Below are 16,696 nucleotides of genomic sequence, written 5' to 3'. Positions count from 1 at the left end.
TTTAGATCAAGAGTTATTAACGTTTTAAGATTTTCGATCTCGTCGGCTAAAATGGGGGGGGGGGGGGGGGGGGGACATTTTCGATTACGTCCCACCGGAAAATAACATGTGAATGTTGCGCAACAGCCTGTGGAGCGATGCGATCGGTTTTGATATCAATAATCTCCGTCCTTTTGATCAATCTCCGTCCTGAGCGCTGGGCGTTACTAGTTGATATAGGGCGGAGGAACTCCGTCCTTGCCGCTCGGGGTGTTAATGGCGTCATAGAGGATTTTTACCAAAACATGTTTTGTCCGTGTTGAATGGCTTGTGACAGCAGAGTGCTGGAGACAGACAGACAGACAGACAGACAGACAGACAGACAGACGGTTGAACCTGGAGACAGTGTATATTAATGGAAGGGAGACAGCAGAGTGCTAGAGACAGACAGACAGACAGACGGTTGAACCTGGAGACCGTGTATGAATGGAAGGGAGACAGATTAGAGTCAGGGGGCTTCCCCTCTGCCCCCGAGGTGTGACTCACACACAGCTGTTCTACAAGGTCAATCAACTATCCAGAAGATTTTCACCTCCGGGATGCCAGTGGTGGAAAAGTAACCAAAGCATTTACTGCACTTAAAGTACAATTTGGAGGTATTTGTATACTTTGCTTGAGTATTACCAATTTCCAATACTTTTATTTATTTTACTTCTACTCAACCACATTTATTTGAAAACGTCAGTTACTAGTTACTTTATACATTTTGGTTATTATTACAAAACATACATTAACCACTTCAGCCCTGTATGCAATTTCGCCAGATCTACAGGCTCACAATGTGTTGCAATGTGAAGTATTGTGAGCTTGTAAATCTGCTATTTTCAAAAGTTGTTTATACATTTGAAACTTGAAATGAGACTGCCTTCACAACGACTGGTACTTAAAGTACATCTTGATGGCAATACATTAGTTATTTAAGTACATTTCAAGTACATTTTGAATTCCGGAATTTTACTTGTAACAGAGTACTTTTACATTGCATCGTTGATACAGTACAAAAAGTAAAAAATCACCACTGCTGGATGCTCTCTCCCTCTCACCCTCCCCCCCCCCCCCTCTCTCTCTCTCTCTCTCTCTCTCTCTCTCCCCCCCCAAACTATTTTCTTTCTTTCAGTCTCTCTCGGTCTACCCTCCCATCGTATCTCTCCTCTCCGCCCTCCCTCCCCCCCCTTTGCCCTTGCCCTCCCCTCATATGAGGGCCAGGGTTCAGAGGTCACCAATTACGCAGGGAGGGCTGAGAACGCTGTGCGGCCGCTGCCCTCGGGGCTGCCACGTCCAATTAGCATCAAGGAGGTCGCAGGTACGGCGGCGGCCAAAACCTCAGGCCCACTGTTGGAACACTAACCAAGTATACGTTTACTTGAGTACTCCTGAATTTTAAGTACATTTTAGTATATGTTTACTTTACTTGAGTTTTTGGATATAGGTGACTTTCAGTACGGATCACCTGTCCGATCGGGACAACCCATAGTGTGTACATGCAGTGGTGGAAAAACTACTCAAATGTTTTACTTAAGTATAAGTATCGATACTGCAATATAGAACTCCGTTAGAAGTAAAAGTCCGGAATTCAAAAAGTACAAAGTAAATTAAAGTACTAAGAAAAGTATGGAAAATAGCAGATCTACAAGCTCACAATGTGTCGCGATGCATTGTGAGCTTGTACTTAGTTACTTTACACCAGAGCCATAGAGTAAGACAGAGTTACGACAACTCCGTTCACTTCATGGGGCTTCAGTCCAATGGCGGCTCTTCTACATAGACTTCTATTGGCGAATAGTGACAAAGGCCTGAAACGGAAGTTTACGGAATGCATTGGAGTCTATTCAGTATTTTAGCCGTGGCGTAAGCGCCCCCTCCAGAGATACTTCCGGGTCCGTCGGAGCGGTGTTTGAACCGATCTGAGAATAGAACAACCACTAAAGTCTCATTTTACCGCTTTCCTTGCAACAACAAAGCTACTGCTCTCCCAAATCTGGCTGTGACAGGCTGTCTGCCCCACACTGAATACAATCACCATTTTATTTCATTGTGTCAACTAAATCCTCCATTAGAGATTGTATTAATGCAAACTAGATTCAACGTACTCAACCCTGCACACATTCTAAATATGCCCCCGAAATATTGTACCGATCAAATGTTACCACCGTCAATAATAATGATAATAATAGTCTTTATTGTCATCATATATTTTCTTGTACAGAACATTAATAATTCTACTCGAGTTGGAAGCATTAAGACCCAATTTAACCAGCAATGGATTCCTTTCTGGAAAAAAAAAAGTTATTGTAAAAAGATCCACGCGTTTAGATATTGCCATTTACAATGAGAAGCGGATGGGAGCTGGTGCCACTTGGACCCGGACGTAACATATAGGACTACAAAATGACGTCGGACTAAAATACCGAATAGGCTTTACAGTGACAGTGAACCACGTGAACGGGCCGTTTTCTGCCCCCTCAATGTCGTAACTCTGTCTTACTCTATGGCTCTGCTTTACACCACTACATTGGGACATAACGGCCAACCCGGAACTCCACAGTTAAAAAAAAATGACACTTTCCACACAATTTCCCCCCAAACGCCATCTCATGTGATTAACCACGCAAGTTTGGCAACGTCAAAAGGCCATAGTGGAAATTTCGTTCATTCTTTTGTGTTTTGTCTTTTTGGCAGGCCAAAATATAATGTTAATGTTGTATAGTATAGGACATGCAATTTTATCTTTAAAAGCATAAATCAATCATTCAAAAACAAAGCAATAGCCCTGCACTGTTTAGTGCAGCCATGCAGCCATTTGAACTGTCTGAGACCGCAGGAGTGTGATTCAGTGTGCTTATTGCTGCTCAGCCAAACCTGCAGTAGTCTAATTACTAAAACAGCTTTGGGTCCACTAATAATGGGTGCATGTCACGTCCAATCCCCCGCCCGCCTGTCTGTCCATGACTGTGTCCATGGCACAAGAGGCCATGAAGCCACTGGATGCACACACGCACGCACGCACGCACCCCTTGCTCATTCTGATGAAGAAAAACTACTTTTCAGCTTAGAATTATGTGGTAAATATTTAATAACACCAAGGGGGCAAAAGTTTGAGATTTGTTCTTTTCTTTCAAAGAATAAAAAACACAAATACGCACGCACAGTCGCACACAGTTTCAAGCACAATCGATTGCACGCACACACGCACGCACGCCTTGCTCATTCTGGTGGAGAAAAACTACTTTTCAGCTAGAATTATGGTAAATATTTAATGACACTAAGGGGGCAAAAGTTTGAGATTAGTTATTTTCTTTCAAAGAAAAAAAAAACACAAATACGCATGCACGCACGCGTTCAGTCGCACACAGTTTCAAACACAATCGATTGCACGCACGCACGCACGCACGCACGCACGCAAGCACACACACACACACACACACACACACACACACACACACACACACACACACACCTATCTATCAATCTCTCTATCTATCTATCCATCCATCTCTCATTCCTACTGTGCAGTGACAAAACATTGTGCATAGCACTTAGCAGTACACAGCTGGACATCTCAGTCAGTCACTTCCTTTACCAAACACACACATGGCTAGTCATCCATACCTCCCCACAATGACCAGTGTCACGAGGACTTACTAAAGCACCAGCTGATCTGTCCCGTTACGCTGCTATTGTTTTTATTTGATTTGCTCTGCGGAGGCGTGACCAAAGCGCTGTCACGGCGGACAATGGAAGGTAGTCGAGGCCTGACCCCAAAACTAATTTGCCCCGTTAAGCTCTTTGAACAAGTGACAGTTTCAACAGCCCTGAGTTTGTTTATCCTTTCGTTCCACCTCCTCCTGCTCCGTCCGTTGTGTTTGAGGGGACTTCACACCAAAGTACTTTTTTCGTACTTTGGTGTCAAAGGATGTTTTCATGTCAAGGAGCCTCAAATTCATATATTTGGCCAAGGGCCCACATCCGAAAATATGTTGTGCTCACAGGGACCCCCCCCCCCCATACAAGATATATACATACAACATTCTTCACCCATGCATGTTCAACCTATATTCATATAATTGGTCCTGCAGTAACTAATGCTCATTATACATCATTGGTAGGCATGATTGGTTATTTCAAATAAGACTTCAAATGTTTTATTTGCATTAATGCAAGAACAATGGCTTCTATTATAGCATGCTAACTTTCCAGGAAAGAGAAAGACTTTAGTTTTGATTATGTTGGAATGCCCACTGATGATGTCACTGACCTACCAGTGAGACACAGAGTGGGTAGATGGAAATAATGCCACCTTACAATGAGCATTAGTGAGGACCGCAGTTGCATGAAGATAATTATAGTTGGAAATGGGTGAAGTGCTCCTTTAAAAGGTTTCAAAATTAGTAAAAACAAATGAGTAAATGCGATTTACTGTAGGGGTTAAAGTGGTAAACTCTTTGCTAGGGTTGTCCCGATCCAATCACGTGATCGGAAATCAGGCTTGTGTCTCTTTTTACCCCAATCTTTTGAGAACATTAATCTTCAAACTAAAGTTGTTTCCCCGGTTATCTCTAGCCTACTGTGCAAAAACAACAAGTCATCTTTGATGTCAGTTGTGACATATCTATGATGATGCATGCCTCCAAATATGGTAAAGCCTGAGAGTCCCATTGAATTCCATATTACAATGTAAGTGTAACCCATTTCCAAAAATATAAAACATGAAAGTAATAGTAGTTCTGTACTTCTGTGGCCGACAACTGGCAATGAGCACAAGCAACGCGGGGCTGATCAGTCCAGTGGTTCGCGAGGTTAGCTCCGTCCGGACACAAAGGCAGACAGACACACAGGCAGACAGACAGACACACACACAGGCAGACAGACAGACACACAGGCAGACAGACAGACACACAGGCAGACAGACAGACACACAGGCAGACAGACAGACACACAGGCAGACGTCCGGACACACAGGCAGACAGACAGACACACAGGCCAACCCTCTTATTGACGGCTCCCTTGACCCCCGGAGATATTTATGCCGTAAAAACACTTTAGTACAATCATGTCATCTCTCTACCTGACATTGTATTGTACATTGTGACGGTGACCTAATTTGTGTTTCTCACCCACTTTGAAATTAATTGCTTATAAGATTCCATAAAAGATAATCTCTGACTCGACTGACTGTACTACATTTTCAGCGTTCCCACCACTGGGTGGATTGTTTCATGTGAAGCTTTAATGTCTTTCCTTTGTCCATCCTGGCTTGTTTCTTGTATGAAACAAAATTAGATTGAGAGCCCATCAATTGGGCCCTGGCCCACAGGTTGAAAGCCCATCAATTGGGCCCTGGCCCACAGGTTGAAAGCCCATCAATTGGGCCCTGGCCCACAGGTTGAGAGCCCATCAATTGGGCCCTGGCCCACAGGTTGAAAGCCCATCAATTGGGCCCTGGCCCACAGGTTGAAAGCCCATCAATTGGGCCCTGGCCCACAGGTTGAGAGCACCCATTTCGGATGTTATCACCCGATAATCAAGAGAATGTTCGTGATCAGCACCTTAGAAATACCCCCAGTATGTAATAATCAACATACTGGGAAATTCGGAACTGAAACTATGGGAGCGTTTGCTTTTTGTGTCAATGACGGAGGCACGCCGTGTCTGGTGGCCTTGAGCCACCAGACCCGACTCAGCGCCGTCCGAGTTACGTCCCGATAGGCAGAGAATAGTAAATATTAGCAGCCTCTAGTTTCCATGCCCCGACAATAGAGTTGGAAATGATACGTTCAGCAGGGGGAGTCCTTGACCAGGCTATGTGGGGCGACTGTGGCTCAAGAGGTAGAGCAGGTCGTCCAATGATCCATGGGTCGGCGGTTCGAATCCCGGCTCCTCCTGTCTACATGTCGAAGTGTCCTTGGGCAAGACACTGAACCCCAAATTGCTCCCGATGTGCTGGTTGGTACCTTGCATGGCTTCCGCCGCAATCGGTGTATGAATGTGTGTGTGAATGGGTGAATGTAATGCACAATCTATGTAAAGCGCCTTGGATAAAGGCGCTATATAAATGCACCATTTACCATTTACCATTTATGTCTGCACCACCCTGCATGCGTGCAGTCCGGGGTGAACACAGCCAAACACCACAATGTCTAGTATGCCAGTATGGCCATATTAGCCATATTCCAACGTCCTGATAACGGTTGATTTCGTATATTTAATACAGTGATAACGGACGAATCCGCTGTTGAGAGCCCATCAGTTGGGCCCTGGCCCACAGGTTGAGAGCCGACCCGCCGCTGCCGTAGAATGTTGGCACGGTCGGCGACGGGGGCTCTGGTTGCTGCGGGGTCAAAAGGTCAGGCAGCGTAGCCCTAAGCGGCGACGGCGCTTGTGAAACTGAGCACAGCGAGGCACCATTTGTGTGTGATTACGTCAATTTCCTACAGGGCAACTCCTGTCAGCAGCTCCTCACAGCGCGATAAGCATCCACGTCTCTGCATTGATGTGTGACATGGAGAAGGGTTGACGCACACACACATCTACATGTGTAAGTATATAGCCTATAGTTACTGGCTGTTGATATTTGACATTACATGGGCATTGGGTATTGCTAGTTTTGAATAGTTTTTTATGCATATAGACCATATGGTGTACAGTACTTTGTAACATCTGAATTAAAAGGTGCTGCATGGCTAAATGTTGAAAAGAAGCTTTAATGTATTTTTTCTTATTCTTTGCCTGTCCGTCCGTCCGTCCGTCCGTCCGTCCGCCCGCCTGCCTGCCTGCCTGCATTACTCTCATACAGATGTGATAGTTATATTGTATTACATGTAGGCCTGTAATACAAAATAATATGTTTTATTCACTAAAGGAAAGTTCGAGATTGACGCTTTAACTGAACCTCTTATATTTTCTCACTGTTTGTACAGTATTCTTAACAAAGGGGTAGGAGCGCACACCAATAGTGGGGAGGTGCTGACCACAGGAGACAAGACTTGTAAGGGAAGGAGAGGTCGCACAGCTCGTAGTCACGATGTAAAGAACATTTGTATTGAAAGACCAACGTTTCAATATGCCTTCTTCAGGGTATGACAAGGCAAGTATAGGGCTGCTCATATTTATAGAGATTGGGACAAAGGTGCACTCATCAGGGAGTGTCCTCAATCTGGCCAACACCCAAAGTTGGCAAAATAATGTATACAGCTGAATTAATATCGCAATATTAAAGACAGAACACACATCATAATGCAACAAGTTGGTCAATACAAATATACATATAAACATTTTCTAAATACATTAAAATATTTAAAAGGCTTTAAAATACAGGTCCAAAAAACATATATTTATATTGCTGTATTAATTCAGCTGTATAAATGATTTTGCCAGCAACCAATTACCCACTTTGGGCGTTGGCCTGATTGAGGACACTCCCAGATGAATGCATCTTTGTCCCAATCTCTGTACGTTATTCTTGATACATAATGCCAGGTGAAAACATGTCTCGGTGGCAGGGTTTTCAATGGCACAAGAAACAGACACTACTACTGTCCGTGGCCTTGTTCTCTCTGAAGCCAAGGTTTCACGGTCACATCTCCGTGGGGAGGATAGACATGAAAAAAAAAATAGAAGAAGCAGACAGAAAAACACTTAAAAAGTCAGCCAGGAAGAAGGGGAGCTGAGTGAATGAGCAAAGGCCCTGAAGGCAAATGGCAGCCAACATCAGGCCCGTTAGACACAGCTACTTTAGCTGTCATGCAAGAGTATGTGAACGCCTCAGTGAACGCACACAGTCAGCACCGCTGAGCGCGCACGCACGCACACACACTCACGCACACGCACGCACACACACGCACACACACACACACACACACACACACACACACACACACACACACACACACACACACACACACGCACGCACGCGCACACACAAACACGCACAGCTTTAGTGCATGATGATGGTGACGATGATGCCTAGTATTCTAGTATTCTGTAAACTCAGCTCAGCTATAATAAATGATATTGTATTACTTATATTGTTTTACAGTTTGTTGTTAGTTACTTAGTTACGTTATGATAATCAACTGCAGACAAACAACGATATACACTGACTGGACCAGTCGGCTAACTGTAACTTAAACCCTATTTTCTCCTTTTAGCTGACAGCCACAGACATTCATACATCAGCTGTTAGACACCGTGTCATGTGTTGTGTTCATGTACTAACAGTGAAGAAAACATTGTTTTGTTCAGCCTATATCTATTGCTGGGGTGTTCAATGTTTTTCAGGCCAAGGACCCCTTAGATGAGAGAGAGATGAAACCGGGTACCCCTTATCTGAGAGAGAGAGATGAAACCAGGTACCCCTTATATGAGAGAGAGAGAGATGAAACCGGGTACCCCTTATCTGAGAGAGAGAGAGATGAAACCGGGTACCCCTTATATGAGAGAGAGAGATGAAACCGGGTACCCCTTATATGAGAGAGAGAGATGAAACCGGGTACCCCTTATATGAGAGAGAGATGAAGCAGGGAACTCTTAGATGATAGAGAAGCAGGGCCACTTTGAGAACCGTGGCCCAAAGTCAAAGTCGTACGATTTGTCACAGACGTTACCGCAGTGAAATTTGTTCTCCGCATTTGACCCATCTCTTGGAGCGGTGAGCCGCAGCCGTGCCGCGCTCGGGAATCATTTGATTAGTTGATTTGACCCCCCAATCCAACGCATCGATGCTGAGTGCCAAGCAGGGAGGCATTGGGTCCCATTTTTACAGTCTTTGGTCCTTACCCGGCCGGGGATCGAACCCCGACTTCCCAGTTTCACGGCGGACACTCTAACCACAAGGCCACTGCCTACAACAGACCCCAGCTGGTCTATTGTATAACAATACTTGATTACCGGTATCTATTTTGTTCAATTCAATCTAGATATTTAGTCATCATGCCTATAAAGTTGGTACTTTTGCACCATAGGAACAATCTTCACCTTGGTGAATTTATTTCCCTGGATTTACATGACCTACTATTCTAGAAATTTAACTTTACATTTATTACCGATAGTCGTCGAATTCAGTGTTGATTTCATAGTTCAAAAAACTAGAATATTAATAGTATCAATAGTTCTTCAATCCTTATATGAACATCTCTAGGCTATTTATTGCAATAATTGCATAGTACACAAGAGTGTACAAATAGATGTATGCGTGTACACATAGATGTATGCGTGTACACATAGATGTATGCTAAATTGTGACATTTAACGATAAGAACAGAGCATCAATTAAAGATTCTCCCTGCCATAAAAAAAACACAGCAGTCCTAAAAGCATGACATGATTTTCACTTCAGAATTCACTTCGGTATCTTCCGAGCGTTGTTGAAATGAAATTGACCTCAAACCCTGAGCAATCTGCTGTGCAATTGGAAGTCAACTGACAAGTCAAACAAAGTGGTGTAGACTCTCGAGGGATTTGGCGTGTCAGAGCTAATTAGATCCAAACATGCGTAAGAAGACAGTCTGGCGTGACACGTGGTGCTGTTGTCAGCCATCAGGTTTACTGCATAGGAAATGTGTGAGGACAGCAGGGACAGTGAAGCACAGCTCATAATGGAGAGAGCCAGGTGATGATTGCCAAGTGTCTCTCTCTTCCTCGTGGGTCTCTCTTGCTATGTTGAACTGTCTTTAGTGGCAGCGGTGGCCGAACGGTTTGCGGAGCGGTCTTGATACCGGAAGGTCGCCAGTTCGTATCCCCGGACCGGCACGTTAAAATTACCACTGCTGAAGTGCCCTTGAGCAAGGCATTGAACCACTACCATGAAATGTTCTATGAGCAGGGTCTGGCTGTAAACAAGTATCTGATGCTTAGTCCAGTTACCCTGGGTAAATATAGTAACTTTGCTTTGCTTTGCTTTGCCCTCTTGGTTTCTCTCTTGAGGCATGTTCGGTGTTTGTGTACGCACGGGGAAGAAAGCATTGTTGACTTGTCTTGCTGTCACAAATAAGTCAGAGTCATCCCATCAGAATCATTTAGTTCTGATAGCATTTACATTACAAAGTGGTCCAAGCCATCCAATTGAAATTGGATTGCTGCTGTTGAAAATATCAAACCACAATTGTTACAAAGCCATGCAATTAGTTGGTTGCAAGTAGGTTGCAAGTAGAAGTTCAATGTCAAAATTACCCTACTTGTCACTTTTTGTTTTCAATCACCACAGTTTCAAGTCTTTGTCAATACAACAAGATGTTCATTTTGTAAATCATGGTCCCATTTATAGTAAAATACTAAAGTAAGGTATGCTATAGTATAGGGCATAGTATAGCTACATTGTAAGTGATAAAGCATTACCATAGACAACCACAGTGATCAGGATAGAGGCAGACCATCGATCCTTCCATATAATGGTCACTTCAGGCTTCAAAGAGCACCCGATGACAGTGTCCTATATCCAACAAGGCGATGACCAAGTTGTTGAACTCAAGACTCCACAAAACAATGGGTGACGTCGTCACCGAAACTTTTTTTTCTTTTACAGTCTATGACTGTTATAATTATAATAATAGTTTAAATACCGGTAGCTGTAAAAAGCATTTTCTACATGACATATGTTGAAAACATCACCGACCCATTACATGGACACAAGCATATTTTGTGCTGAGGAATGCTGAGTACAGCATCTTGCAATGGGTCTGGTCCACAAGATTCGATACTCCACCAAGATACCCATGTACCTGTCTAGATACTTCCTTAATGTTAACGAAGTCCACACCCACAACACCAGAGGGAGTGCAACGAACCATGTTCAACCCAGATTCGGCACAAACAAGGGACTAAATTATTTTCGCTCCTATGCCACCAAAATGTGGAACGCCCTACCAACAGTCATTAAGACATGCGAATCCCTTGACTCCTTCAAAACCGCTCTCAAAGGGCACCTACGGATGGCTGCAATTCGAAACTGGCCCCCGTAAAATCTGAATCCCTCCCCCACTGCCCCCCCCCTTTTCCCCTCACTGTATATGTTTCGTTTCCCTTTTTACCTCCATTATGATGAATTCCTGTACTGTTCTTTGTCTATATAGAAGTGTCTATTTGTACGTCTCTAAATGTTTTGATGAATTGAACATGGTGGACCCTGTTGTAAACAAGTGTAATGCTTAATTGGGTCGTCCACTCACAGTTAACAGCCTCTGTATTGAGTTTGTGCTTGAAATGTACTGTAATTCTGCAAACTGTTAATAAAATTTTCAATCAATCAATCAAAATGGGATAAGTTACAGTATGTGGGCTGTGCACGTGAACACATTTTTGCCAGACTGCATAACTACGGTGTGAGTGTGTGCGTTGCAGCGGAATACTATGGAGCGTATATTGTCAGAGCACATCACACATGCAGGACCATGGCATGCGATACACAGCGACATGGGTGCATGGGTGCAGCTCAGCATGCGGTGCTGCGCATTTCGTTTGGTGTTCTTGCTAAATGCCGTGCAGTGCAGCGGACAGGGACAGATATACTGTAACCCGGGAGACAGAAACAAAGAAAAGCAAAGTTACTATATTTACCCAGGGTAACTGGACTAAGCATCAGATACTTGTTTACAGCCAGGCCCTGCTCATAGAACCTTTCATGGTAGTGGTTCAATGCCTTGCTCAAGGGCACTTCAGCGGTGGTAATTTTAACGTGCCGGTCCGGGGATACGAACTGGCGACCTTCCGGTATCAAGACCGCTCCGCAAACCGTTCGGCCACCGCTACCACTACAACACACACATTCTATCGAGAGAACAGCATCATCCCTCCTTGCCCCACAAAGGCATGGGAACCCTACTGCAGCAGCCTAAAGTAGATGACAGAATTTAGAGCAAATCAAAAGGGAAAGGCTGCAGGCGTGCATCCCAGAGGTTTTTAGTTTCGAGGAACTGAATAAAAAGATGGATTGAAAATGCCATGCTTGTCTAAGTGCTAACTTCTCATATGACTTTTGTTCAGTGCCCATAAAGAAAGACAGAGGCCCCATTATTACATTGTGGCCTCTGTGGAAACAAACATGGATCTAAAATGTGATCTCCATTCCATCACTTTCAACCTGGCACTTATGGGGGATGTCATTACAGGCCAAATTCTTCACACAAGAAACAAACAGTGATAGTCATACAATGAAGTAAATCTCATGATATATCTCTGCTGTCGGGAGGAAACCTCATAACTCCAAAATGTAAATTTTTCAGAAATGAAAAATATACATTTTTCAGGAAATTAAGAAAACCTTATATTTTTAAAACAAAGCAATACAGCTTCATCAAAGTTGGTGTTGTAACTTTATATATTGTCAATTACTTCCATGAGAGGGGGAGAGGTGGTGGAGTTAGTTGCTTTAGCAGACATTTTGAGGGTCCAATGGAGTTAAGGTTTTGTCCAATGCGTTTTTTACTACTTTCCATTGGTTCAATATTTTCGAAACACACAGACGTAAAGGGTGTTCAATAGCACTGATTTATGCCAAAAACAAACATAAAAAATGGAGTTATGAGGTTTCCTCCCGACAGCAACGATATATTCCAATAAACAGTATGAGAAGACTCCCATTGAGGCCGTTAGACCCATGTAAACACAAGTGCGTACAGTAAGTTGAAATACGGTAAGTAGTTATGACAAAGAAGTATCAAAGTTTCTCCTTCTTTCAAGTTTTCTGGGTTCCTGCACCATAACCTGCACGAAGAGCCATGTTTAAACCTGGACCTGTGTTGGTTTCATGAGGTTTAGACTCTTTCAGAGGACTTACTTTCCTGTGAAATTAAATCCTATAGGGGAACATGATCATAAACTATAGATGCTAATATGTCTTCGCAATGTTATGTAATGCAACACCCCAGCTCCTGCGCCTCCTATGATTGTAAAGGAGCCTATATGAAAACTGTACTTTTTCCTACAGTATAGCTTCTAGTTTGCTTGTCGTGAATTGTATACAATACAGACTATTATTTGACTATCCGGATTCCAGAGCCTCCATCTAGTTAATTATGGGATAGATTATGGATATGAGTCGTGTACTGGCTTAATACACTTACTTTAGTTCAAACATGGGTCAGTGTGCTTTAGAAATAGATAGCAGATGGAGCCAGGAGTGAGCAAGAGGTTGCACGCGATCCTGCCGATATTATTGGTGCACTATACTGTACTCTGCATGCTCTGCTCCAGTTGTGTGCCTATACTGGACAGGCAGTTTATAGGCCTACAGTACTACTGTACTGGTAGCATACATGGAATACACTGGTCTCAATAGATTTTTCCAGTTTTTCATGTGTCTATGAGGTGACAGTACTTCATTAGACACCCTGGAGTCGTTTTTATGTGCAATGGTGTATTAACTTTGTATTTAGGGTTTCTTCCTGGAGGCTGAACCCTTGAAAGTAAAAAAAAAACTGTAATATAGTGACATCACACTATCAGCCCCTCCCCTAACCCTTCCCCCTTTATCATGCAATGATCATGTTTTAGGGTGGAAAAAAATCATGGCACTCCATCTTTAAGTACACACTAAACACAGTGTTATTAGTCGCAGTAACTGTGCTGATATATTCGCTTAGTTTGGAACTTTTTTGCACATGTAAACTATAGTATTCTATTCAGTACAATTACAATTTAGGCATTTACCAGACGCTGTTAATCCAGAGCGATTTACAATAAGCAAGAACAACACATGAATACAGTACAAATGTATAGAAATAGTCATCAAGGATCTCAATTCGACTAACGGTCTAACAGTAGAATATCCCTACATTGAAACTATAAACACTATAGAATGCCAGATGAAATGAATCATCTGTCTACATAACATGCAATCTACATATTTTAGCCTTTGCATAAGCCTGCAAGGTCGAGGTCAAGTGCTACGGCCATGCAGTGCTACGGGCCAGTTGTCTATTTGCATCTCTGAATGACTTTGGATGACGAAATATTCCAAACGAAAGCCTCCGTTCATTTATCAATAAGAGAGAAGGGAAGACACTTAACGTGGAGTGATTCACGAGGAGCCTTAAACACAGTTACTGTACACTTCAGGTTATCTCAGCAATGTTTAGTCATATTGAAAATGTTGCATGAAGAATCTCACTTTGGTGCCTATATTGTTGCATATCGTCGGGCTAGATAACCTTGTATGGGCAGAGTCACATACTGCACTTTTATTCTACAAATGCATTCCAATGTGAATAGAGCCGTTTGCTGCCATTTGAGGATTTCTGAAAAAATATGTAATAATAATAAATAAATGTGGGCACTGAGGGCGTTTTCCCTCCTCTGCGTCATCAGTGCCCATACCCGAGGCGGGGTTGGTGAAAGGGCCTTTCTGTGTGGATGTTCTCCCCGTGTCCCCTAGGGTAGGTACCCTCACAAAAACATGCCGTAATCCTGGTCTCTAAACTACCTCCTCCTGGCTAGCCGGGGCGCCTGATGGAGGGGAAAGGAACTGGTCGGAATAACGTGTTCCTTCCACGCGCTACGTCCAGCCGGGGAAACTCTCCCCTGTCAGGTGAAAAGAAGCAGCTTGGACTCCTCATGCATAGGAGGAAGCATGAGGTCAGTCCGCTGCCCCCCTAGGTTGGCAGAGGAAGTGTAGGGCCCAGGATTACATTAGATAATTGACACTGGGTGAAAAAATGGGTTACAAAAATTGTGGGATAAAACATTTAAATAATAATAAATAAATAAACACTCCATTCCCATTGAAATGCATTGGCAGAATCCATCCTCATAGGCGTGACCGTGCCCTATCTCCATATTTTAGTTTTTTTCCCCCCATATACTTCCTTATACTACAGCTTCACACAAAAGTAGCACAAAAAAAAATAGCCGAGCTGCTGTTCTTGCTTTTAGAATCCTGAAAAGTAACAGTTTTGGACATCCAAGGTTTGTTTGTACCCGATAGCAATGCAATAATATTAGTTTTTGTTTCAGAATTGATTGATTATATTGCTCATAATATATGAACTGATTTTGACTATCCATATTGCTGTGTAGCTGACTGACACTGTACATATCCGTCTCACATAATGTCCACTATTACATATATCCATTCATGGACAGTAGATGTATGCAGCAGCAGATATTACGGATGATAGACATAGATCACAGATGATAGATATTTATTTGATCTATTAATAGTTCCTACATTAGGTTACTTTGATCAGCCCAAGATGGCCAGACTTCTTCGATTTTATACTTGTAATATTATTACATTTAATTTTTGGATCTTCACACTGCTGTTGAAGTCCTTGCCAATACCAAGAACACGGATCACTCCTATAGTTCTTAGGTGGTTTAACATTTCACAAAAATACTTCCGATTTGTTTATATGGTTATGGTTCACTAGTACTGTGTTGGTTTAGATTCTAAACCAGAAGCTAGCCTACTAACTACATCATGACTGGTCTGCTTTCTGTCCCTCAGAATCAGAACTAAACATGACGACTTTTCTGGAACAAACTCTCAGAAAACTGCAGGTCAACTCTTCGTTTAAAAAAATAAAAAAATAATTATATATATATATATTTTATATATAAGGTTGTAATATATATAGATGAATGTGTGTGCTGTGTATGTACTGCATGTATGTTTGTATTTTAAGCAAATGTAATGAATGCATTACTGGTACTTTTTTATGTGTATACATCTTCAAATTAGGGGAACTTCTCTTGCACAATAGTAATATGTATATTTCTTCTGTTTTTAACTTTTTATGTGCTAATAAAACCTAAAAACCTAAACACTTAAATCAAACATGAAAAAATAAAATATATTGGCCTATATATATATATTTGTTTTTAAATAATATATATTTTTCTCTGTTTGCTGCTGCCTTTTTTGTTTTTAAATGATAATTCTACACTAACAGTATAAGCTCTAATTTTTCTCTTTTAGTTTTATTAAGTTTAATATGTTCACATGTCCTTGTCATATGACATGTTTATTATTTTGCGGTCTTCTTGCTGCTTAATGCTTTGTGTAAAGCACTTTGAATTGCCTGGTGTTGAAACGTGCAGGTACACAAATAAACTAGCCTTGCGGTCTGACATACAGTATGCTCCTACAGTACAGTACCGGAATCTGTCCCGTGTTTTCACTTTCCGTCTTAGACGAAGCACAACATTTTAGCCTACATCATACATGGGCAACTGGCGGGCCCAGGTTAATATCCCAATATTGATATGTTATTTGTTTCAGCTGTTACAATTCCAAACGTGCAAACATGACCCGCTTTAATTACTTCAGTCTATATTAGTAGCTGAAAGACTAGTATTAGAATTGTGTTGTCTGTTTTATGTCCAATGTATTTGCATTTAAGTTCATAGAGATAACATAAGTTACCTATATAACTAAATGCATTTTGATATTAAATAAACAAAACTTTTCAGGATTCCAATTCAAAAATAGCAGATCTACAAGCTCAAAACGACAGTAATATGCAATGTGGCCCTCTGCGTGTGGAACTATAGTGGCCCTCTCCATCTTCAAAGTTGCCCAGCCCGCATGGCCTACATGGACAAAATCCACCAGCCATAATGAAATAAATAGATAATTACAACCTCAACCTCACCATGCATGGCTCATTAATGTCAGAGCCACTGTGGTGAGGACAAGAGACCTTCGGAAGAAAAGGGTGTATCCAAA

The 16,696-nt window shown here is 42.3% G+C and overlaps 1 long non-coding RNA gene across 1 annotated transcript in view; it reads left to right on the top strand.

Moving 5' to 3' along the window:
* LOC306921578 overlaps nt 1-16,696 on the top strand; it is a 566,256-nt gene that overhangs the window by 372,413 nt on the left and 177,147 nt on the right. The window lies entirely within an intron of this gene.

The sequence above is a fragment of the Electrona antarctica genome (assembly GCF_951216825.1).
Source record: "Electrona antarctica genome assembly, chromosome: 4".
Classification (NCBI taxonomy): domain Eukaryota; kingdom Metazoa; phylum Chordata; class Actinopteri; order Myctophiformes; family Myctophidae; genus Electrona; species Electrona antarctica.
The sequence above is the reverse complement of the archived record's forward strand: the minus strand, read 5'-3'. Positions and strand labels throughout refer to the sequence as shown.